This window comes from Aquarana catesbeiana, linkage group LG07 (assembly GCF_042186555.1).
Source record: "Aquarana catesbeiana isolate 2022-GZ linkage group LG07, ASM4218655v1, whole genome shotgun sequence".
NCBI classification, from domain to species: domain Eukaryota; kingdom Metazoa; phylum Chordata; class Amphibia; order Anura; family Ranidae; genus Aquarana; species Aquarana catesbeiana.
Window position 1 is genome coordinate 6,449,681 of NC_133330.1, and position 27,180 is coordinate 6,476,860.

General features: G+C 43.5%; 2 long non-coding RNA genes across 2 annotated transcripts in view; both read left to right on the forward strand.

Moving 5' to 3' along the window:
- LOC141102346 (uncharacterized) overlaps positions 1–8,819 on the forward strand; it is a 33,955-nt gene extending 25,136 nt beyond the window's left edge. Inside the window, exon 3 of the long non-coding RNA XR_012235084.1 lies at positions 8,547–8,819. This is a non-coding gene — a long non-coding RNA (uncharacterized lncRNA). The remainder of the gene's footprint in view (positions 1–8,546) is intronic.
- A 7,061-nt stretch (positions 8,820–15,880) lies between these two features.
- Positions 15,881–27,180, forward strand: part of LOC141102634 (uncharacterized) — a 32,123-nt gene continuing 20,823 nt past the window's right edge. The window contains exons 1-2 of the long non-coding RNA XR_012235175.1: positions 15,881–16,030; positions 26,069–26,191. This is a non-coding gene — a long non-coding RNA (uncharacterized lncRNA). The remainder of the gene's footprint in view (positions 16,031–26,068; positions 26,192–27,180) is intronic.

Here is a 27,180-nt window from a genome sequence, read left to right on the forward strand (position 1 = left end):
AGATCCCCCAGCAGCCAACATCAATAGACCCTCCAGCACACCCCACACCCCATGCTATTACATACATTCAGTGCTGGAGGTGCCAGAACTGCGCTCAGCTGCGTTTCCGCTGAAAAAAAGCCCTGTGTATATGGTACAATAAGTATTGTGTGTATATAAATGTCTATACAGAACAGCAAAAAGTTCATAGAGTCCAACTGGAGCATTCAGGGTAACTTCCTGCTGATCTCAATGCACCAGATGCAGCACCTCTGAAGGGAATGAAGTTTCTCTATGAAAACAGATAAGAAGAACAGCAGGGCACAATCTGAGTGTAGTATATTAACAGGCTTATTGTGGGGAAAAGACAAATGGCAACTCACATTGTGACAGTTAAATCAGGTTCATCACATAGTAAGGTTGATTTCTCAAAGTTGACGATGCACCCCAAGTGTTCCAGATACTTGACCGTGGTGGACACATTCTGATTTAGGCGAGCTATCAACTGATCTACCAGCAGCAGGTCATCCACATATGCCATCATTGTTATACCCCGGGTCCTTAGCTTTGCCAGGAGTGGGGCTAGCACCTTTGTGAATACCCGAGGTGCAGTAGCCAACCTGAAGGGTAGGGCCACAAATTGGAAATGGTGACTTTCTACCGTGAACCATAGGAACTTTTGGTGAGGGGGAAAAATGGGTACATGTAGATGTCCACTGACACCAGAAATTCTTTCCCCCATAGGGTGGAGACTACTGACTGTATTGACTCCATTCGAAAATCATGGATGTTTAGGAACTGGTTTAGGTCCTTGAGATCCAGTATGGGTCTGACATCCCCATTTGGTTTTGGAACCGTGAAGAGATTTGAATAAAATCCCATACCCTGATCTCCTGTGGGAATCTCTAGGATTACCCCCTGAGACACCACATAGTCTAGTGCCAGAAACAAAGATCCTCTTTTTGTTAGGTCTTTGGGCACGTTTGATTTTGATGGTGGAAACTCCCGAAACTCCAGCTTGTAGACTAGAGATACTATGGAGATGACCCATTTGTCCTGGATCTCCTCCTGCCAAGTCTCTGAAAACTGCAGAAGCCTTCCCCCCACCCGGTCAAGCAGGGGCGCTCTTTCAAAGGGAGGCCTTTGTAGGCTTTTGTCCCCAGGGCTTCTTTGGCCCCTGGGTTTAATCTTGAGGTTTACCTCTAAAACCTGACGGCAGAGGCCATCGCGACTGCCTGGAGGCTGTTGCCCCTGGTCCTGGAGAGGATGAACGTTTAAAAGGAAGGACATTTACTCTTCCTTTTCACTGGTAAAAGGGTACTTTTACCACTTGAAATTTTCTGAATTTAGTTGTCCAAATCCTCCCCGAACAGCCGTTCCCCATGAAAGGGGAACCCAGCCAACAGCCTCTTGCATGGTGACTCGGCTGACCAGTGCTTTAGCCACAGACTTTTGCGCATCTGCACTAGCAAGAGAGCAATGCCTGATGAATAGAGTCGTTAATAGCGTCAACCACAAAACATAAGGCCCTGGGCAGATCAGCCATGTTCTGGGCCTGTTGAGCAGGCACATATCTTATGACAAGTTAGACTCTTATTCTCGCAAGAAATAGCGCCGTCAACCACTGGCACACTCCATTTTTTGGTGAATTTTTCCTCCATAGGATAAAGTAAGGAAAACCTTTTAGGAGGAATAAAATGCTTATCTGGGTGCTCCCAATCAGCATATAAAAGCTGCTCCAATAACGGATGGAGTGGAAAAGCATATAAGGCCTGAGGAGGCCTTAGAGACCCCAAAGAAGGAATTGAGGTTTCGGCCACCTCAGCATAGGGTAACTTATAGGCTGACCAAACCATCTCTGAAAGGGATTGAACCTGTATCCTTTGAGATTGCGAGGCTGAGAAAGGTTCCTCTGAGGAAGAGTCATCAGACTGTCCCTCTTCCTGGCCCTCTGATGGTGACTCGACCAGGGCCGGTGCTACCACTAGGCAGACTAGGCAGCCGCCTAGGGCGCACTTCCGCCTAGGGCGCCCAGCCACTGGGGACCCTCTTCCCTCTCCCTGCAGCCAGCTCAACACAACAGGCAGCCGCTCCTGAGGCCCTCCGTACAGTGTCAGAGGTGCAGCGGTGGCGGGCATGCCGCCTGTGACAGTGCCCCAACTGAATCAAATTGAGGAAGATAAGGAGACATCCCCGGCTGCACTGCGCACCTCTGATCGTCAGCTCTGCCTCTCTGCCCACTGTCGCATGCACCGCCCCCCCCCCCTCTCCCCCCGGTTGCTATCCCTCCTGGACTTGCCTGTCCACCTGAACAATGGCAGGCGTAAGTGGAGACACTGGCGGCGCTCCGGGCTTGGTGACAGTGGCGCCTGCCTGGATTTGAGGCTGGCAGCATTTAAAATTGTTTGTTCCTCGCACTGGCAGCGGTCACGTCCTCAGATGCAGAGAGACTAATATGCAGCTGCAAAGGTGAGCCCCAGTCAGATCCTCATCTGCTGAGTAAAAGTTTTCACTGTTACTGAAATTGCATAATAATGTTTGTAAAAAGTATATACAGATATAGTGTATAATTATCTGCCAATCACTGATTTGTGTGTAGCGAGGGGTCCCCCCCCTCCCTGGTAGGCTGCATTTGATCGGTGCTGGTGAGGCTGAATTTGATTGGTGCTGGTGAGGTTGAATTTGATCAGCGTTGGTGAGGGTGCATTTGATCAGCGTTGGTGAGGGTGCATTTGATCGTTGCTGGTGAGGTTGCATTTGATCGTTGCTGGTGAGGTTGCATTTGATCAGTGCTGGTGAGGTTGTATTTGATTGGTGCTGGTGAGGTTGCATTTGATCAGTGCTGGTAAGGTTGAATTTGATCAGCGTTGGTGAGGGTGCATTTGATCGGTGCTGGTGAGGTTGCATTTGATCAGTGCTGGTGAGGTTGAATTTGATCGGCATTGGTGAGGGTGCATTTGATCGGTGCTGGTGAGGCTGCATTTGAACGTTGCTGGTGAGGTTTCATTTGATCAGTGCTGGTGAGGCTACATTTGATTGGTGCTGGTGAGGTTGCATTTGATCAGTGCTGGTGAGATTGTATTTGATCGGTGCTGGTGAGGCTGCATTTGATCAGTGCTGGTGAGATTGTATTTGATCGGTGCTGGTGAGGCTGCATTTGATCAGTGCTGGTGAGATTGTATTTGATCGGTGCTGGTGAGGCTGCATTTGATCAGTGCTGGTGAGATTGTATTTGATCGGTGCTGGTGAGGCTGCATTTGATCAGTGCTGGTGAGATTGTATTTGATCGGTGCTGGTGAGGCTGCATTTGATCAGTGCTGGTGAGGTTGCATTTGATCAGTGCTGGTGAGGTTGCATTTGATCGGCGCTGGTGAGGTTGCCTGTGATTGATGTTGGTGAGGTTGCCTGTGATTGATGTTGGTGAGGTTGCATTTGATGGGCGCTGTTACTAGGAGTCAGGGGTGAAGCTGGGGGGGCGGCCATTAGGGCCCTGAAGTCTCATAGGGCCCTAATCCTTGCTTAGTAAATATATTTTTCTAGTAATACATCATCTTTTGGGCTATTTCTCCCAGCTGACGCTTTTCTCGTTCCTATTTTGTACCCTCTTCTCCTGAAGAAGTGGAACCCCACAAAACGTGTTGAGCTTTAAGTAAGTGGATGGCGGCACTCCCAAAAATTTACATTTTACAGTACTTTTGACTGATTGTTGTCTCTGTTAACCACTTGCTTACCGGGCACTTTCACCCCCCTTCCTGCCCAGGACAATTTTCAGCTTTCAGTGCTGTCGCACTTTGAATGACAATTGCGCGGTCATAGAACACTGTACACATTCAGATAGAGCTTTCTTTTGGTGGTATTTAATCACCACTGGGTTTGCTAAACAAATAAACAATAAAAACTTTTGAGAACTCCCCCCTTTTTTTAGTTTCTATTATAAAATTTTGCAAATAATTAATTTTTCTCCTTCACTGATGGGCACTGATAGGCGGCACTGATGGGCACTGATAAGTACTGATATGCGCACTGATAGGCAGCATTGATGGGAACTGATGGGAAGCACTGATGGGCACCGATTGGCACTAATGGGGTTGCACTAATAATCAGGACATTGATGATCAGTGCCCTGATTATCTGTGTACATGTCCCTTGTCAGGATTGTCAGTTACTGACTCTCCTCTCCTCACACTGTGACAGCGCATGAGGAAAGTACTGCCGATAACCGCCAAGTCTGTTTACACTGTGATCAGCTGTGATTGGACACAGCTGATTAGTACAGTGACAGTGTATAGCATTCTCACTGGTCACTGTATTACTGTCATTGGTGATTACAGTGGCAGTTAGTCAGTTCCCCCAAGGTCAGTTAGTGTCAGATCGCCCACTGCACTATCGCTGTCCCATTATAAGTTGTTCATTGCTGCCATTAGCAGTGTAAAAAAATACATAAATATTCCAGTATTCCATGGTTTGTAGGTGATATAGATTTCACGCAAATCAATCAATAGACACTTATGGAGATTTTTTTAAATCAAAAACATGTAGCAGAATACACAGAACTTATACGATATGTTTTATAGCAGAAAGTAAAAAGTATTTTATTTCACAAAATGTTTTGTCTTTTGTCATTTGTTTAAAATATAAAAAAATATAAAATATATATACAGTGGGGCAAAAAGTGTTTAGTCACCACCAATTGTACAAGTTCTTAAAAAGAAGAGAGAGTCCTGTAATTGTCATCATAGGTATACCTCAACTATGAGAGACAAAATGTGGAAACAAATCCAGACAATCACATTCTCTGATTTTTGAAAGAATTTATTTGCAAATTATGGTGGAAAATAAGTATTTGGTCTCCTACAAACAAGCAAGATTTCCGTCTCTCCCAGACCTGTATCCATACAGTAGGTGTGCGCAGCCTATTGCATTAGGGTGTGCACCCCAAAGCTCAAATACATATGCATGTGTATATGTACTGATGGTGTCAGTAGGGCAGTGGACTGTGTCAGTAGTTTTATTTTTATTCTTTAAAAATTATTTTATTTTGTAACTTTTTTTTTTGGATGAAATATCAGTGGTCTAAACAGGGGGGAATATGCACCACACAAGGCGATTAGGGTGTGCCCGGGCACACCTGGCACACCCTGTACGCACACCTATGCCTGTATCTTCTTCTTTAAGAGGCTCCTCTGTCCTCCACTCATTACCTGTATTAATGGCACCTGTTTGAACTTGTTATCAGTATAAAAGACACCTGTCCACAACCTCAAACAGTCACACTCCAAACTCCACTATGTTGAAGACCAAAGAGCTGTCGAAGGACACCAGAAACAAAACTGTAGACCTGCACCAGGCTGGGAAGACTGAATCTGCAATAGACAAGCAGCTTGGTGTGAAGAAATCAACTGTGGGAGCAATAATTAGAAAATGGAAGACATACAAGACCACTGATAATCTCCCTCCATCTGGGAGACCACTGATGATCTCCCTGCATTACGGGCTGCCACTGGACTGCACAATTGCTAGATTGCCTCCACACACCCCGGTAACTGCTGGTTCCTCCACCCCTGACATGTTTTCCGGGACCCAGGATGATGGGTGCTGCCAGGTAGAGGGGAGGGAGATCAGAGAACACCCTCCACTGATCTCCACTTCTACCCCTCCCCCCCTCAGGTATAACACTTTCCAGCATGTGACACAAAGAAATAAAATGAATAGAGTGCACTTTATCAATTTTATTTCTTTGAGTCACATGCTGGAAAGTCTTCTACCTGGAAGAGGTTGATTGCTCTGATTGGTCCAATGAATTTGCGCTGGAAGTTTACTCACGGGAACCAACACATTGAACTTTTATATCATTTAGTTCATTCATTTTCTTTATGTTCTGGTTAAACACATGGCGTGTATCAAAAATACGTTTTAGGAGGTTTAATATTAATTTATTAAAGTGCAGTTCCAGTCTACGGGAAAAAAAATGAAAGGTCAGCAGCTACAAACACTATACTGCTGACTTTTTATATAAGGACACTTAGGCCTCATACACACGAGATGATGTTAAACTCGTGTTCAGAGGCAGTTTGACACTTTTTTCAACTGCCCTGAACCCATTCAATGTTATCCTATGTGTCCATGTACACAGTCTCATTTTTAGGCAGTTGCGTTTAACCTCATTTTTCCAGAAGCAAAAAAAGGGTTCAGACGCAAAAGTTTTCCACGTTTCAGACGCCAAACGCGGTTAAACACCGGTACCGCATTTAGCCGCGCTTGCGTTTATAAGTGTTTTTAAAGAAACATTTTATGACCCAACTCTGAGGCCCCATATCTTGGGGCCACTTGGTGCTAGGAACCCCAAATTTGGTTTGCTAACACAGTCGGACTAACACTATAACATATCCAAATTTGAGGTTCCTAACACCAAGTGGCCCTGAGATATGGGGCGCCAAAATCAGGTCAGAAAATGTAATTCTCTGCTCTTCAGACTTCTAGACGCAAACGCGGCAAAACAAGCGTTTCTAAATGCCGGTTTCAGCTTTTAAAAACATGTGTTCAGCAGAGTTTGCACCGATGTCTCGTGTGCATGAGGCCTTACCTGTCCAGGGATCCCTTGATGTCGGCACCCCGGGACGATTAATCCATTGGCTTCAAGTGCAGGCGCCGCCATTCCAAGTAAGGGAAACCTACAGGCTTCACTGCTGGTTTCCTACTGCGCATGCGCAAGTCGTGACGTGCTTTCTGAATGGTCCTGCCATCTTCTGGGACACACACAGGTCCCAGAAGGCGGTGCGGGGAAGGAGGAGGGGCCGGACATGATGTAGATCGCCGTGCAGCAATCTTACCAGGAAGTGAGAGCGGGTACCTGTCAAAACCAGATACCCGCTCCCCCCAAAAAGTGCCAAATGTGGCAGAGGAGGGGGGGGGTGTAAACAAGCAGAGCTTCCCCTTTTGGGTGGAGCTCCACTTTAATATGAGTATTATTATTACATATCATTCCCAGTACACAGGTCATTTTAATTTTCTTTTTCAAATAATCTTCATTTTTGGGTGTATAATTATTTTGTGCGGTTGGGCAGCAGTACTAAAGTATAAATTATTCATTGAAAAAACAAGTAAATATCTGCGCTAACTGAAAAGAAACCAAAAAGCAGCTAGCATAGTTTGTAGATTGCATCAAACATAAGTATAAAAGTCCAAATGCAGCGCTAAAATAAAATAAATGTCCAAATAATGATAATAGTCCATAGAACTCAATCAGCAATAAAAGATGATGTGAAACCTCCACCAAGCTTCAGTGTGTAAAAGGAAAGCACACCACACCCACGTGCTATCAGTCTGCTTACCAGAAAGATATAAAAAATAGGCGATGTACTCATATATTGCAGAGGGTCAGCAGCAAATCCAAATGGCACACTCCATCATGGGCAGGCACAGCATGGAAACAATCAGGTCACCACATATCAGAAAGCTCAGGACTCGTATTAACGATGGACAGGTTGGTGCAGTCATCAGCAGGAACAAACCAGCAAACAGAAAGCAACAAATAGTGAAGCCCGTAAGGTAAAACAGTCCTAGTTTATTGTAGTCTACTTACAGGTATGAAGTAAAAATCATCACAGAAAACAGGAACAATCCGCGGTTCTCAGCGTACTTGCATTGACCAGCCTGACATGTTTCATCCTATGTGGATATCGTCAGAGACGCCTCTGATGATATCCACATAGGGTGAAACATGTCAGGCTGGTCAATGCAAGTACGCTGAGAACCGCGGATTGTTCCTGTTTTCTGTGATGATTTTTACTTCATACCTGTAAGTAGACTACAATAAACTAGGACTGTTTTACCTTACGGGCTTCACTATTTGTTGCTTTCTGTTTGCTGGTTTGTTCCTGCTGATGACTGCACCAACCTGTCCATCGTTAATACGAGTCCTGAGCTTTCTGATATGTGGTGACCTGATTGTTTCCATGCTGTGCCTGCCCATGATGGAGTGTGCCATTTGGATTTGCTGCTGACCCTCTGCAATATATGAGTACATCGCCTATTTTTTATATCTTTCTGGTAAGCAGACTGATAGCACGTGGGTGTGGTGTGCTTTCCTTTTACACACTGAAGCTTGGTGGAGGTTTCACATCATCTTTTATTGCTGATTGAGTTCTATGGACTATTATCATTATTTGGACATTTATTTTATTTTAGCGCTGCATTTGGACTTTTATATAAATTATTCATGCTGGGGGTTGTAGTACTCCAACCTCCTAAGTGCATACTGCAGTTAAAAAGTGCAGCAGGATCAAAATTTGGGCGTTGATGTGTGAAAATACATTGCTATCGTGTGGCCCTCTGGACGTGTCGGGGGGCCGCATTGGAGACCCTCTATTATTTTCAAGTTGATCACCACTGCTTTAACCCCTTAAATCCCAGGACAGCTATAAACATACCTTGGTAGCAAAGGGGTTAAATGATACACGAAATCCCGACTCACCTGACAGAGAATTGTTTCTCTTTGTCGCTATTATTGAATCATTTCCTTTTATTCGTTTCTAATCATCTTTTTATTACATTCTGATGTTTTTCAGATTCAACGTGGCAAACCCTGGGGTGTATGACACGTAAAAAATGTCTGGAACATTTTATTTTTCTTCCTTTCACGTGCTGCGAAGGGGACCTCTGTAACAAGTGATCCGGAGATCCAGAAGAAATGTGATTGGATGGAGGCGGAGCTCACCACACCAATGATGTGATCAATCATTTCATTTCCTGCCTGATATATAAATCTCATCCGATATCCATCAATGTTATATTATCTGATCATCACCTTCATAATAAAAATCATATGCAGTGATATATAAGAGTCGCTCTGTTTATTCCTAATCAATATTCTTATCAGATATCTGTAATCCTGTAAACCGATCGTTTCATTCATTTTATTAATTATTTGATTAAAATCGGCATAAAGTCCAAAACCATCATAAAGTTATAAAATAAATCATTGCCCCCCCAGAAATAAAATACAGAACTCACATCAATACTCATCCTATCTCCAGCATTGTACCCCACAGACCCCAAAGAGGGAATTATCACTTAATGAAGGCGAAATTCACTAGCCAATCATGTGCAAGGAAGTTTTGCTAGCACATGATTGGATGATTGATGTCAGAGTCAGTGAAAAGTCTCTTTCCATATTGGACATTCTCTACTCCTTTATTAAAGTTGTGACCATCCAATGTTATAGACACGTTCCAATCCAGCGATAACTATGCCCCGGTGTTCCGTCAGATTAGGCAACCCGTCAGAATTTGTAATGGAAGTGACGTTCAGTCGTCGCCATCTTGCTACACCCCGCACTCCTCCACAGTGTAGAGTCTTGAATTTCACAAGTAATTTTAATAGTAAGCTGAGCTTATAAAGTGAAGTTCAGTATTTAGAAATCCGTTGGACTGTTTAGATGCTGAATTTTAAAAGCAGCGGAGAGCCTGCCGATCGCACAGGTTTGCTAATCTGACAGAACACCGCTCAAAAATTAACTTCTAAACAGTCTGACGGATTTCTAAATACTGAACTTCACTATATAAGATCAGCTTACTATTAAAATTACTTGTGAAATTCAAGATTCCGGTGGGTGTAACAAGATGTCCGCTTGCCGCCTTTTATCCTTACTGTGGTGGAGTGCGGGGTGTAGCAAGATGGCGACGACGGAACGTCACTTCCATTACAAATTCTGACGGGTTGCCTAATCTGACGAAACACCGGCACCATGACTGCTTTGCTTACTTAATAAAGTGATTTTTCTTACATTGTTACAAAGTTAAAAACATCTGTCATGTGACCAATCATCTCTTCCTCCTGATAGTGGGGGGGCGGGGTTATAGGATACTGTGCAGATACACTGTGTGCCTGTATTCCAGAGTCTGTTCTGCCTGAGGTAAGACGCAGGCTGTGATTGGTCAGAGGGCATAGTGGCTGAACAAACTACCCATTCCAGACATGACAAGGATATGATCTCCATGTATAAATACATAAAGGGTGATATGATCTCCATGTATAAATACATAAGGGGGGATATGACCTGAAGGGCCTGGTATGAAATTTGGGGGGGACCCCCACGCATTTTCTTTTTTAAATTTTGGTTCGGGATTCCCCTTAATATTCATACCAGACCCAAAGGGCCTGGTAATACACTGTGGGGGCACCCCAGGCCGTTTCTTTCAATGACTTTTATGAGTATTGCAGAGACCCGACAATTCATTATAGCTGCCGGCGCTACCGCTAGTACTTTTAAATGACTTTCTTTTCCTTTAGAAATGTCATTTTGCTCTCGGACTGTTGTAAACATGGGAAACATGCGCTACTTTACAGGCATACTATAGAAACCCCCCAGGTACGAAATTTAAAGGAATATTACACTTTTATTGTTTCACTTTAAGCATTATTAAAATCACTGCTCCTGAAAAAACGGCCATTTTTAAAACTTTTTTTGCAGTGATCCATGTCCCCTGGGGCAGGTCCCCAAACACTTTTTATGACAATAACTTGCATATTAACCATTAAAATTAGCACTTTTGATTTCTCCCGTGGCTTTCGAATTTGCCACGAACATCCCAAATTGTTCGCTATTCGGCGAACTGGCGAACAGCCAATGTTCAAGTTGAACTTATGTTCGACCTGAACAAACAGCCCTTCCTTACTCAGCAATACCCAGCCATACCTAGCAATACCTACAAACATCCAGCTATACTCAGCAATATCCAGCCGGACCCAGCCATACTCAGCAATATCCAGCCATACCCAGCCATACTCAGCCATACCCAGCCGTACCCAGCCATACCCAGCCATCCCATCCATACTCAGCCATACCCAGCCATACCCAGCCATCCCATCCATACTCAGCCATACCCAGCCATACTCAGCCATCCCATCCATACTCAGCTATACCCAGCCATACCATCCATACTCAGCCATACCCAGCCATACTCAGCCATCCCATCCATAATCAGCCATACCCAGCCATACTCATTCATGTTCAGTCATCCCATCCATACTCAGCCATCCACATTCATGGCTCAACCATGCTCAGCCATCCCCATCCATGGCTCATCCATCTCCATTCATGCTCATCCATGCCACATCAGTTCTCATCCATGCCACATCCATGCCACTACAGTGCCTCACAAAAGTGTAATAGGTAATAAAATTAGATTTGAAATTTATGCCCCTAGAACATTGGCTGTTCACAAGTTCTCCGAACAGCGAACAATTTGGGCGTGGGGTCCCCCCAAAAATCCATACCAGACCCTTATCAGAGCACGCAACCAGGCAGGCCGCAGGAACAGAGGGGGGGATGAGAGAGCGCCCCCTCTCTTGAACCGTACCAGGCCACATGCCCTCAACATTGGGAGGGTGCTTTGGGGTAGCCCCCCAAAACACCTTGTCCCCATGTTGATGAGGACAAGGGCCTCATCTCCACAACCCTGGCCAGTGGTTGTGGGGGTCTGCGGGCGGGGGGCTTATTGGAATCTGGAAGCCCCCTTTAACAAGGGGACCCCCAGATCCCGCCCCCCCCGTGTGAAATGGTAAGGAGGTACAAAAAAACTGTCAAAAATGTTAAAAATGACAAGAGACAGTTTTTGACAATTCCTTTATTTAAATGCTTCTTCTTTCTTCTATCTTCCTTCATCTTCTTCTTCTTCTGGTTCTTCTGGCTCTTCTGGTTCTTCCTCCGGCGTTCTCGTCCAGCATCTCCTCCACGGCGTCTTCTATCTTCTTCTCCTCGGGCCGCTCCGCACCCATGGCATGGGGGGAGACTCCCGCTTTTCTCTTCATCTTCTTCTTTTCTTCTCTTCTTCTTCATTTTCTTCTCCGGTCCGCTCCGCATCCATGCTGGCATGACGGCGTCTCCTCGTCTGACGGTTCTTAAATAACAGGGGGCGGGGCCACTCGGTGACCCCGCCACCCGTTTTTTAAGAACCGTCAGAAGAGACGCCTCACACAGCGGGAGCCTCCCTCCATGCCAGCATGGATGCGGAGCGGCCCGGAGAAGAAAATGAAGAAGAGAAGAAAAGAAGAAGATGAAGAAGAGGATGAAGAAGAGAAGAAGATGAAGAGGAGAGCGGGAGCCTCCCCCCATGCCACGGGTGCGGAGCGGTCCGAGGAGAAGAAGATAGAAGACGCCGCGGAGGAGATGCTGGACAAGAACGCCGGAGGAAGAACCAGAAGAGCCAGAAGAAGAAGATGAAGGAAGAAAGAAGAAGCATTTAAATAAAGGAATTGTCAAAAACTGTCTCTTGTCATTTTTAACATTTTTAACAGTTTTTTAGTGAAATGGTAGGGGTACTTTTGTACCCCCTTCCCATTTCACACAGGGGGGGGCGGGATCTGGGGGTCCCCTTGTTAAAGGGGGCTTCCAGATTCTGATAAGGCCCCCGCCCACAGACCCCCACAATCACCGGCCAGGGTTGTGGGGATGAGGCCCTTGTCCTCATCAACATGGGGACAAGGTGTTTTGGGGGGCTACCCCAAAGTACCCTCCCAATGTTGGGGGCATGTGGCCCGGTACGGTTCAGGAGGGGGGGCACTCTCTCGTCCCCCCCTCTTTTCCTGCGGCCTGCCAGGTTGCGTGCTCGGATAAGGGTCTGGAATGGATTCTTGGGGGGACCCCACGCCGTTTTTTTTTTTTTTTTGGCGCTGGGTTCCCCTTAAAATCCGTACCAGACCTGAAGGGTCTGGTATGGAATTTAGGGGGACCCCCATGTCATTTTTTTTTAAATTTTGGCCGGGGTTCCCCTTAATATCCATACCAGACCTGAAGGGCCTGGTATGGAATTTAGGGGAACCCACACGTCATTTTTTTTTAAATTTTGGTTCGGGGTTCCCCTGTGGGGAATTCCCATGCCATTTTTATCAATGAACTTTTATGTGTATTGTCGGACCGGCAATGCAATAGCCACGAGTAGTTTTAAATGGCTTTTTTCCTTCGAAATGTCATTTTGCTGTCAGACTGTTCTAAACACAGGAAACATGCGCCCCTTTACAGGCATACTATAGACACCCCCCAGGTACGAAATTTAAAGGGATATTACACTTTTATTGTTTGACTTTAAGCATTATTAAAATCACTGCTCCTGAAAAAACGGCAGTTTTTAAAACTTTTTTTGCATTGATCCATGTCCCCTAGGGCAGGACCCGGGTCCCCAAACACTTTTTATGACAATAACTTGCATATAAGCCTTTAAAATTAGCACTTTTGATTATTCATGTTCGTGTCCCATAGACTTTAACGGCAATCGCGTGTTCGAACTAACTTTTTTCCTGTTCGCATGTTCTGGTGCGAACCGAACGGGGGGGTGTTCGCTCATCCCTAGTGGCCAGGCTGTAGAAAAGTCTCCCATATGTGCTATAACCATACTCAGGAGGAGTAGGATAATCTATTATTGGGTGTAATTTTTGGTATGTACATACTATATGTTAGAAATATTGTATAAATGGACAACTTTGTGTAAAAAAAATAAATGCGTTTTAATTTTCTTTCCACATTTTCCAAAAACTTGTAGAAAAAAAATGACATGTTCAAAAGACTTATTATGCCTCATAGATTATACGATGGGGTGTTTTCTTTCCAAAAGAAATCATTTTTGGGGCGTTTCTATTGTCCTGGTGCTCCAGGGCCCTCAAAAGTGCAAGAGAATTTATGCTCCTAGAACGCCTGATGATACTCTCTGCATGTTGGGCCTCTGTATGTGGTCAGGCTGTGTAAAGGTCTCACACATGTGGTATCGCCATACTCAGGAGGAGTGGTAGAATGTCTTTTGGGGTGTAATTTGTGGTATGTATATGCTGTGTGTGAGAAATGACCTGATAATATGACAATTTTGTGAAAAAAAAAAATAAAAAATAAAAAATTTTGATTTTGGGAGAAAATTACAACTTCAAAAAACTCACCATGCCTCTTACTAAATAAGTTGGAATGTCTACTTTCCAAAAAGGGGTCATTTGGGGGTTATTTATACTTTCCTAGCATGTTAGGGTCTCAAGAAATGAGAAAGGCCATCAGTACTTCAGGTGTGATCAATTTTCAGAGATTGGCACCATAGCTTGTGAACTCTGAAACTTTTGCACAGACCAAATAATATACACCAATTTGGGTTATTTGTACCAAAGATATGTAGCAGTATAAATGTTTGCCAAAATATATGAAGAAAAATTACTAATTAACAAAATTTTATAACAGAAACAGAGAAAAATGCATTTTTTTTACAGAATTTTAAGTCCTTTTTCTTTTATAGCGAAAAAAAAAAAAAAATAAGCCAGCAGCGATTAAATACCACCAAAAGAAAGCTCTATTTGTGTGAAAAAAAGGACACAAATATCATATGGGTACAGTGTTCAGTGGTGCATGACTGAGTAATTGTCATTCAAAATGTGAGAGCACCGAAAGCTGAAAATTGGTCTGGTTAGGAAGGGGTTTAAGTGCCCAGTGGGTAAGTGGTTAATTGACTGTGCAGTGTGTGGATGGGTTTTGGGCTACTTGTTCTCAACAACAGAAATGAAGCATACACTTATAGCAAGGAATGAAGATGTGACTTAAAAAAGATGTGACTTAACAAAACTTGGTTTTACAGAGAAAAGACTTTATCTAACGGCTAAATCTGTGTCTGTGTAGTTTGTTCAAGCCATAAATAATAACATGATATTAGGAGTGTTTTTTTACTCCAGAAGTGTATAATGAGTTTTGAAATTCTAAAGAAATGCTTAAATAATGCATTATTTAACTAAACACATTAGATTTTAGTAGACTAAGATGATTTTGCCAAAATCAACAATGGATTTTATGAACTCGTAAGCGAATCCACATAAACATGTACAGAACATCCCATAACAGTTTGCGCCCGAGGCAGACAAACAATAGAACAATGGGGACACATAATAACCCCATCCTCACCGCAAACTATCTAGCAATGGTCTATGAGATACTTCTACAATATTCCAGCTGTGTGAAAAGTGAAATTATTTATCTCATATATTTTATGAGGGATATTGTTCATAAATATTACTGTCCCAAGTGAAAGAGCCTCTCCCCCAATGCCCATAAGCACACAGTACCCTAAACAAATTGTCCGAAACAGAGCATTACTTACCCAACTAACTTCTGACTCTCTCATAGAACATACCGGCCGCTGGGGAGAGGTGCAGACTGGGTCTTCTCCCTGGAGTCCTTTCAGCTGCTGGAGAGAAGACAGGATTGCTGGGCTCACTCCGTCCTGCTCTTGGGGATCTGGGCAGTATGTATAGGAGAGGAGTGTGGGGGATATGACAGTGAGCAAAATGTATTGGAGATGAGTGTGGAGGGTATGGCAGTGGGCAGTATGTACAGGAGAGGAGTGTGGAGGGTATGGCAGTGGGCAGTATGTACAGGAGAGGAGTGTGGAGGGTATAACAGTGGGCAGTATGTACAGGAGAGGAGTGTGGAAGGTATGACAAAGGGCAGTATATACAAGAGAGGAGTTTTGAGGGTATTAAAGTGGACAGTATGTACAGGAGAGGAGTTTGGAGGGTATGAAAGTGAGCAGTATGTACAGGAGAGAAAGAAGGAAAGGGTATGACAGTGAGCAGTATGCCCACTGTCATACCCTCCACACTCCTCTCCTACACATGTTTCCTCTTGTCATACACTGTGCACTCCTCTAATACACATTGTAATTTTCCTAACCTCACTTGTTCTGGAATGGAAACACTTAAACACAAACATGTTCCAGAATACAGAACATTCCTTCTGGAATAATGACCAGTACCTTCTCCATGCTTCCCTTACTACAGAGGAATCATTGTACTGTCTCAGGAAGTGAACAGATTCTGATTAGCAATATTGATCAAATATTGCCAACAGGACCTGAGCAAGAAAAAGAAAAACAAGTTCTGAAATGTGACCAGCAGTGACATAGCTCCGCCCCCCAGTCCTATAAATATAGGGGCCCGGGGCCACTACACAGTTCATAGCAGAGCTTGCAGAACATCATGATGAAAGCTGTGATCACTCTCCTAATCCTGGGGCTCCTCTTCATCCATGGTAAGTAAGAACATTTCCATATTATACATTTTGTCTTACTATCCTAGAGTCCAGTGTATAACAATGCATTGTCCATAGTCCAACATCTATACTAGCAGCACACTGACTTTGTTTTCATTCCAATTTCTTCTGCTGAATATTTGTTACTTTATATTGAAGCTCCTGCCGGGAAGAAATGAAAAGCAACCCACATTACACAATGTTAGGCACATAGTTAACCCATTGATTGCCGCCAGATGTTACCCTCTTCCAACCCAGTGTCATTAGTACAGTGACAGTATATAGTATTAGCACTGATCACTGTATTAGTGTCACTATCGATGTCAGTGTCAGTTAGTGACCCTCCCAGATAGTGTCTGTTAGTGGCAGATCGCCTACCACACTATCATAGTCACACTCTAATTCGCTGATCACCATCATTACAGTATAGCGTCTATAACTGTGTAGAGCTGCACGATTAATCGTTAAAGAATCGAGATTCTACCCCCCCTCCCCTCACAATCTTAACACAGCATATTCCTGATTCAGTGCAGAGAGTTCTCTGCTCAAGCCGACAGCTGTCAAAAAGAAAAAAAGCAGATATCCTGCCAAGTTTATTACAACATCGCTCAGGCGAGATAAAGAGAAATATTGTAACATTTTGTTCTTTTAAAGATCAAAGGAATGAACTTCTGTCTGTAGATGAGGGCAGTTTAACCACCTAAAGACTAAACCCTTTTCTGACACTTGTTTCTTACAAGTTAAAATCAGTATTTTTTGTTAGAAAATTACTAAGAACCCCCAAACATTATACAGTGGTTATAAAAAGTCTACACACCCTTGTTAAAATGTCAGGTTTCTGTGAAGTAAAAAAATATAGACAAAGATAAATCATCTCAGAACTTTTTCCACCTTTAATGTGACCTATAAACTGTACAACTCAATTGAAAAACAAACTGAAATCTTTTAAGGGGAGAAGTAAAAATAAAAATAAATAAATAATGTGGTTGCATAAGTGTGCACACCCTCTTATAACTGGGGATGTAGATGTGTTCAGAATTAAGCAATCACATTCAATCTCATGTTAAATAGGAGTCAGTACACACCGGTCATCATTTAAAGTGCCTCTGATTAACCCCAAATAAAGTTCAGCTGTTCTAGTAGGTCTTTCCTGACATTTTCTTAGTCACATCCTACAGCAAAAGCCACGGTCCTCAGAGAGCTTCCAAAGTCAAACCCAAACATTTTGCCAGCACATGGCAATTTTTTTTAGTATACATTATAGTATTGTAAAAGACCTTGGACACATTTGGGTGCCCCAAGTCCAGTAGTAATGTGGCGCATGTAGCGGTGGACATTGGGCGCGGCCAAATTGACAGTAGGAGGCTTAACGGGACATGGTTAAAGTGGAGTTCCACCCAAAAAATAAATAAAAATAAAAAAACAATTGGAGAAATTTTTTTTTTTTACTCACCTCTTTAAAGCCTGTTGCTAGGGGGTCCCTCGTAATCTGCCTCCTTCGGCTCCTGACGTCACTTCCCTCAGCGCAGGAAAGGAGATCAGCTCTCCCCCCTCCCTCTAGGCAATTATCTGGGACATGTGACAGGTCCCAGATGATTGCGCAGCCATTCACGGCGTGCGGCGTGGCTCGTGCATGCGCAGTGCGTGCCCGGCTGTGAAGTCACAGCTGAGGGTCCACAGTTAAAATGCCGGCGCCGTCGAGCGGAGGGGGAGACGAGCGGGGCTTCGATCCCCTGCATTGCTGGATCCTGGGACAGGTAAGTGTCCGATTATTAAGCAGTATTTGTAGCTGATGACTTTTAATCTTTTTTTTTTAGTGGGAACTCGGCTTTAAGTAAAACAAAAACATTATATATAAAACACAAAGCGCTGTGATGCTAAATAGCTGATAATTACACATGAAACCAAGTGAGGCTGCTATCAAAAGAGAGTGTTTTCAGAGTCACTTAAAAAGAATAAATAATGATATTTGAAGCGCTTCACAATGTGCATGAAAATGAATATATAAGAATAAATATAAATAGTCAAATAAATCCAGCGGTGAGTAAAAATTCCTATAAAATCCAGCAATCAAAATAGTGTAAAATTATTAAAAATTAGTGACACCAAATGTGTAAAAAATTCACATAAAAAATCCATATAAAAATAAATATATAGGGATGTATTCAGAAGGTTCAATTATACAGGTGTAGAATCCTGATTGGTATAGAGCTTTTGATCACTAGCAAAGCTGTTTAAAAACACTTGCTTAATTAAGGTGCTCATTGATAGTACCAATGTGTTTTTTGCTTCTATTCATAACCAATGTGAGAATCATAAACAGGCAGATAAGAGAAAAAAACCAATCATTGTGCAATAGTTAGGATACCAAGGTACACAGGCAAACTTCAATCCACTCACGTGTGCCTTATAATGATAAGGCATATGCAGGTTTTACTATAGCAGTCAGCCGCCTTAGACAGGAGCAGATTCAGTGCAGTACACTTTTTCAAGGCTCAAGGATCCTTGAAAAAGTCACGTGACTGTGATGTAACGCGTGGAAGGAGCCAAGGAAGCTCTGTGCAGATCAGCAGTTTCACACAGTGTACTTAGTCTCCGCCGGCCGCAGACCCCTAGCGGCGGCAGCAGCGGCGAATCGAAGAACCGGATTTCTCGGGACATTTCCCTGGACACCAGGAATTCGGGAATGGCATCCAAGTCCCGGGAATGTCCCGGGAAATCCGGGACAGTTGGCAAGTATGAGGCTGTATCACTATGGAGTCTGTATACAGAAGGGGGAACGTATCACTGCAATAATGTCACAAAGTTCTACACCTCTGTATACACCATAGCAATACAGATCCCCAGACATTTCCAGCCGCCCCTCCTCCCCCCTTCACATTACACATTTGTAAAACAACACATTGAAACCGACCTGCTGAACCTCCATGCAGACTCTGGTCATTCTCTGCAACGTGAACACACGGGGGAGGGGCGTGGCTGAGGGGGCGTGTCCTTCTTTCTTCAGGGAGTACATCCACCAGACACAAGGAGGAGAGCTCAGGGGACCCCTAGAGGCAGTGAGTGGAAATACAGAGCAGCTCCACGGACTCCAGCAATCTTTTACTATTTATGGCCCTGCCGATGGGACCGGAGAGAGGAAGCACGTCCCTGGCTCCGCCCCTGGTCCATGTAGAATAACGTGTCCGGGTTTCTGATAGGTTGAAATCTGGACAGATGATTGAAAAACCGGACTGTCCGGGTGAAATCCGGACAGGTGGCAACCCTAGGCGCAGCGGCGGTAGTGGCGCAGAGTTTTTTGGCTGGGCGGTGGGGTTGTGTGGCGGGAGAGGGGGTAAGATCACTTGCTGGTTGCTGCCTGGCTTACCAGTGTCCATCAATGCTGACCCCTAAACTCACCTGCCTGGCACACTGACCTACCTACCTGACATACATATACTGACCTACCTGACCTACATACACTGACCTACCTGACCTACATACACTGACCTACCTGACCTACATACACTGACCTACCTGACATACACTGACCTACCTGACATACACTGACCTACCTGACATACATACACTGACCTACCTGACCTACATACACTGACCTACCTGACATACATACACTGACCTACCTGACATACACTGACCTACCTGACATACATACACTGACCTACCTGACATACATATACTGACCTACCTGACCTACATACACTGACCTACCTGACCTACATACACTGACCTACCTGACATACACTGACCTACCTGACCTACATACACTGACCTACCTGACCTACATACACTGACCTACCTGACATACACTGACCTACCTGACATACATACACTGACCTACCTGACATACATACACTGACCTACCTGACATACATACACTGACCTACCTGACATACACTGACCTACCTGACATACATACACTGACCTACCTGACATACATATACTGACCTACCTGACCTACATACACTGACCTACCTGACCTACATACACTGACCTACCTGACCTACATACACTGACCTACCTGACCTACATACACTGACCTACCTGACATACACTGACCTACCTGACATACATACACTGACCTACCTGACCTACATACACTGACCTACCTGACCTACATACACTGACCTACCTGACATACATACACTGACCTACCTGACATACATACACTGACCTACCCATAGGCATGCACAGACTATTGCATTAGGGTGTGCACCTCAAACCAAAGCTCAAACACATGTACATCTGTGTGTGTGTGTATATATATATATATATATATATATATATATATATATATATATATACACACACACACATACACTCTTATAAATAAATGTTAACAAACATTTTAAGATGTATTAAAACATTTTTAATTTAAACAAACATTTTAATCAAATAATCTTTTAACATAAGCTAAGCTTTTAACTAAATCTCTAAATCAAAAAAGCAATTTTAAAAACTGCACGGTAAGTAGGATTTTTTTTACTAAGTGTCATGTTTTATTATCCTGAATTGTATTTACTGCTTTAAATAAATTTGTTAGATCCCCCAAGAACAAGACATCTCCCCAGCAACAATAGATCTCCCAGCCTGTGGGCATATGGGAAGTGGTTATATATATATATGCACTCTTTGAAGGCAGGATTCTTATAGTTTAATTGTATATGTAATATATATATATATATATTACATATACATATATATATATATATATATATATAATATATATATATATATATATATATATATATATTGATTTTTACGCAAAATATATATATATATATATATATATATATATATATATATATATATATATATATATATATATATATTACATATACAATTAAACTATAAGAATCCTGTCTTCTCAGCAAAAGAGTATATATAGTGTATAAATAAATGTGTGTGTATATATATATATATATTTATTATATTTACATAATTAAAACTATTTGAACCCTGGCTTGTCTCATATATATATATATATATATATATATATATATATATATATATATATATATATATATATATATATATATATATATATATATATATATATATATATATAGTGACAAGCCAGGGTAAGGTTCATCATTTGGTTGACTAATTCTTTTTTTGTTCGGTGCATCATTTGCGGACCCGCTGTCCTGCTCAGTGCTGTCTCTCTCTCTCACTCACCTCGATCTAGCAGGCTGCCTGAAGCCACTCGCCTGCCGCTATCCAGGCTAGTCCGCTGCTTCTAAGGGAGAGAAAGGCCAGAGGGGGGGCGGAGTGCAGATGTAGATCACTCCGCTGGCGCCTGCGGGACCTGCAGCTGGAACTATAGAAGCTGCATGGCAAATGCGGCTCCCGGCTGGGTTACTCCACGGCTGTGGTCCTAGTTCCCTCCCTGCTCAATCCTCCCACTCGCAGTACACAGCTGTTTTTGCCAGCCGGACCCGACCCCAGGCAGTGTTGGTGAGTTACACAGGGACATGTTGCAGGCAGTCAGCACAAAACAAAAGGTGTGAAACACAGACAGAGCACAGGGATGATTAGTGTGTGCCTGGGCACACCCGGCCCACCCCGTGGGCATACTTATGGACCTACCTGACACACACTGACCTACCTTCCTGACACACACTGACCTACCTGACCAGGAGACAGACTTCATGTGTCCTGCAACAGCAGCTCAGCTCAGCCATGGTGTGCGGTGTGCCCATCATCACAGCAGGCAGCCAGAGGAGGAGAGGAAAGCCGCCCGCCCAAGCACCGGGCAGGGATCTCACAGTGATGTGGCGTGGCGAGGTGGCCACATTGTAGTTCCTGCCTTCTGCAGACTGCAGCGCCTATGATGGACGTCACTCGTCCCGTCATTGGACCAGTGGGACGTCCATCATAGGTGCTGCAGGCTCCAGAAGGCGGGACCTGCTATGTGACTCTGCTGCACTCGGGATCAGTTCGGTCCCCGCTCGGTGGTGCTCAGGGCTACTAATACAGTTGTGCATGCCTGAGACCCGGGGCTTTTAGGGGACCCATTCGGGCTCCAGCCCCCCTCCCGATGCCAATGGAAGACAGTCATCATCAAGTGGAGAAAATATGGCGCAACGGCGACATTACCAAGAACTGGACGTCCCTCCAAAATTGATGAAAAGACGAGAAGAAAACTGGTCAGGGAGCCTGCCAAGAGGCCTACAGCAACATTAAAGGAGCTGCAGGAATATCTGGCAAGTACTGGCTGTGTGGTACATGTGACAACAATCTTCCGTATTCTTCATATGTCTGGGCTATGGGGTAGAGTGGCAAGATGGAATCCTTTTCTTACAAAGAAAAACATCCAAGCCTGGCTAGATGTTGCAAAAACACATCTAAAGTCTCCCAAAAGCATGTTGGGAAATGTAATAATAAAAAAGGGGTAGGTGGGTATCTGCGCTAACTCAAATTATTGAAAAGCAGCCAGCACAGTTTGTTGATCATCAAACAAAAAATATAAAAAGTCCAAAATGCAGGACTTCAAATTTTCGTTAATCATATAACAGTTCTGTCAATGAAGAGATGGGGAATATGAAGGACCCTTCACCAGCTTCAGTGTGTATGAAAAAGTACACCACACCCAAGTGAATCCAATCTGCTTACCAGAAAGTAATGATAAATAGGCATGTAATCACAAATCTCAAAGGATCAGGGTGTCATACTCCAAATACTGCAGATCGATCACAGGGAATCAAATATCCAGACCACATATAGCCACCTGTACCCATTCACATGGGGGGGAAACCGAGATCTGGGGTTCCCTTATTAAAGGGGGCTTCCAGATTCCGATAAGCCCCCCTCCCGCAGATCCCCACAACCACGGGCAAGGGTTGTGGGGATGAGGCCCTTGTCCCCATCAACATGAGGACAAGGTGCTTTGGGGGCATCCCAAAGCACCCTCCCCATGTTGAGGGCACATGGCCTGGTATGGTTAAGGAGCGCCCCCTCTTTCCTGGCCATCCATGGCTGCTTGCTCAGATAAGGGTCTAGTATTGATTTTGGGGGGCCCCGTGCCATTTATTAAAAAATAAATTAGCATGGCGTTCCCCTTAAAATTCATACCAGACCTGAAGGGCCTGGTATGGATTTTGGGAGGGACCCCCACGCCACTTTTTTTTTTCATTTTGACATGGATTTCCCCTTAATATCCATAGCAGACCCGAAAGGCCTGGTATGGACTGGGGGGGACCGCACCCCGTTTTTTTCACTGTTTTTTATATCTATGTTTCTTTGTAGCCAACAATATATTACAGCCGCGAGCAATTTTAATTGCTTGCCAACCACCGCCTGTACATTTACGTCGACAGAATGGCACGGCTGCGCATATGGGCGTACCCGTATGTCCCCTTGAATTTGCTGCCGTGCCATCACGTGCACGCGCCTGCAGCAAGCTCCGTGAGTAGGATCACAGGTCCCACGGACTCAATGTCCGCGAGGTTACCTGCGATCGTCTAACGGAGAGGAAGAACAAGGAGATGCTAATGTAAACAAGCATTTCCTCATTCTGCCTAGCGACACTGTCACTGATCACAGCTCCCTGTAATCGGGAGCATTGATCAGTGACATGTCACTTGTAGCCACACCCCCTAACAGTAAAAGTTAGAATCACTCCCTAGGACACACTTAACCCCTTCCTAGCCAGCTAGTGGTTAACCCCTTCACTGCCAGTGTCATTTTTACAGTAATCAGTGCAATTTTATAGCACTGATCGCTGTAAAAATGGCAATGGTCCCAAAAATGTGTCAAAATTGTCCGATGTGTCCGCAATAATGTCGCAGTCACGATAAAAATCACAAATTGCCGCCATTACTAGTAAAAAAAAAAATATATTATAATATGTAGAAGAATACATATTGGCCTAAACTGAGGAAAAAAAAGTTTTTTTTTATATTTTTGGGGGATTTTTATAATAGCAAAAAGTAAAAAATAATGCATTTTTTTTCAAAATTGTCGCTCTATTTTTGTTTATAGCGCAAAAAATAAAAGCCGCAGAGGTGATCACATACCACCAAAAGAAAGCTCTATTTAAAGGAAAAAAAGAACGTTAATTTTGTTTGGGAGCCACGTCGCACGACCGCGCAATTGTCAGTTAAAGCGAAGCAGTGCCGAATCGCAAAAAGTGCTCTGGTCTTTGGCCAGCCAAATGGTCCGGGGCTGAAGTGGTTAAATGACATTTTTCCTTTAGAAATGTAATTTTGCTGCGGTACTGTTATAAACATGGGAAAGATGCGCTACTTTACAAGCAGACTAAGGGGACCCCCGGACACGATATTTAAAGTAATATTTCATTTTTATTGTTTCACTTTAAGCATTATTAAAATCACTGCTCCTGAAATAACAGTCATTTTTAAATCTTTTTTTGCATTGATCCATGTCCCCTGGGGCAGGACCCGGGTCCCCAAACACTTTTTATGACAATAATTTGCATATAAGCCTTTAAAATGAGCACTTTTGATTTTTCATGTTCGTGTCCCATAGACTTTAATGGTGTTCGCACAAATTTTTTGTCTGTTCGCATGTTCTGATGTGAACCGAACCGGGGGGGGGGGGGAGGGGGGGTTGTCACACTGTATTTGTGCAGCGGTCTTTCAAATGCAATATTTTTGGAAAAAATACACTTTAATGAATTTAAACAAAACTAAGCAGTAAACTTAGCCCATTTTTTTTTTTTGCACAATGTGAAAGATGATGTTATGCAGCGAAAATTGTGATCTTTATTCTAAGCAAAAAAATTGTGATTCTCATTTTAGCCAGAATCGTGCAGCTCTATAACTGTGTAAATTCCAATATATACAGTGCCTTGAAAAAGTATTCATACCCCTTTTAAAATGTCCACATTTTGTCACGTTACAACCAAAAACATAAATTAATTTTATTGGGATTTTATGTGATAGACCAACACAAAGTGGCACATAATTGTGAAGTGGAAGGAAAATGATAAATGATTTTCAGAATGTTTTACAAATAAATATGTGAAAAGTGTGGGGGGGGGGCATTTGTATGGCGCCCCCCCGGAGTCAATACTTTGTAGAACCCCCTTTCACTGCAATTACAGCTGCAAGTCTTTTTTGGGGATGTCTCTATCAGTTTTTCACATCTAGAGAGAAAACGTCAAGGGGTATGAATACTTTTTTTAAGGCACTGTATCCCATAGTTTGTAGACGATATAACTTTCACACAAACCACTCAATATACACTTATTGTGATTTTTTTTTACCAAATACATGTAGCAGAATACATTTTGGCCTAAATCTATAAAGAAATTTAAATCTATTGGATGTTTTCTAAGAGAGATAAGAAAATATATATTTTTGTTTTTTAAATGTTCATTTGTTTTTATCTCAAAAAGATAAAAAAAAATGGTGGTGATCAAATACCACCAAAAGAAAGCTTTATTTGGGTGAATAATGATATAAATTTAATTTGGGTACAGTGTTGCATGACCGAGCAATTACCGGCTAGCAAGTAGCGCAGTGCTGAATAGCAAAACATGTCCTATTCATGAAGGGGGTAAAACCTTCCAGAGGTCAAGTGGTTAAATTGCTGGCAGAATGACAGATTGCATTCCTCCATACCAGACCCGTATCATAGATGAGAAAAAAAGGAAAAATTTGGCATGGGGTTCCTCCTTGGCCTGGTATGGATTTTAGTGGGGAAGCCCCACACAAAAATCATGGCAAAAAGAGTGGGGTCTCCTTCAAAGATCCACACCAGACCCATGCAGACTGGATAGCTAGGAAAGAGAGGGGGGTGAACATCTCCCCCCAATCATACCTGGTCATATGCCCCCAGTGTGGGGAAGGTAGCTTGCTATGGGGTACCCCCCCCCCCCAGGCAAAACACATTTTTCTCTGATGAGGACAATGCGTCTACAAGTTCTCTCCTTCGGGTATCATTAGGTGGAGGTGTTCTATAGTCCTAGGCGGGGCTTGGGATGTCAGTGGATGAGAGGCAGTGTGTTGTCAGTAGAAGAGGTAGAAGAGCTCCCTGGCTGTGTGTTGCTAATCTCTATATATCTTCTTCTAGGTGAGGCTCTGCAGTGCTATAAGGGATCCTGTACTGGGATAGAAGAATGTTGCCTCCCAGTGCAAAACTGTACAAAGGATCAGGACCGATGCCACAGGAGAAGAGAGTTTGACTTGGCCGAGTGTAAGTGTCTTCTATATTATTAGACCCGTGCTTACTACTTTATCATTTAAAGTCGCAATCCAGACATTTTTTTTATAATCCTCCCTCTGGCCTCCCCTTCAGCCTGGCACAGTTGTACCGGCTCCTTTCCTGTAGTAATGGGGTATATGGAACAATAAGTATTGTGTGTATATAAATGTCTATACAGAATAGCAAAAAGTTCATAGAGTCCAACCGGACCATTCAGGGTAACTTCCTGCTGATCTCAATGCACCAGATGCAGCACCTCTGAAGGGACTGAAGTATCTCTATGAAAACAGATAAGAAGAACAGCAGGGCACAATCTGAGTGTAGTATATTAACAGGTTTATTGTGGGGAAAAGACAAATGGCAACTCAAATTGTGACAGTTAAATCAGGCTCATCACATAGTAAGGGTTTCCAATGGACAGTCTCACAACAACAGAGAACCTCACACCAGGAATGAAACATTGGGTGGATGGATACACCTGCAGAACCAAGAGGACACACCGGGGGGCGCCAAACTAAGTGCAGCATTAAATGTGTCTTGGAGTATATCACGGGACACAGAGCAGCCATAGTAATTACTATGTGGGTTATAGGCCACCTTCAGGTGATGGACACTGGCACACCCAAGACAGGAAGTTGCCTCCCTATATAACCCCTCCCATACCAGGAGTACCTCAGTTTTTGTAGCAAAGCAATATACATATATCCCAATGTAGCGCTGGTAGATTTTTCAATCTACCGCTTATAGGTAAATTTAGTGGGTCATCTGTTCTGTGCATAGTTCAGATTCAATCTAGTGTTAGATTTGCCTCTGTTCCAGCTTGGTTGTGTTGCGTGCAGTTCCACATTGGGCCTGTGGGTGTCGTTGTTATCATGGGCCGGTGTTGGAAAAGCAACAAGCTGAAGTGTATGAGTGCTCTTCTGTCCCGGAGATAACTGGGCGGAGGTGGTCCTCCGAGTTGCATTCAGGGAGAGTGTATT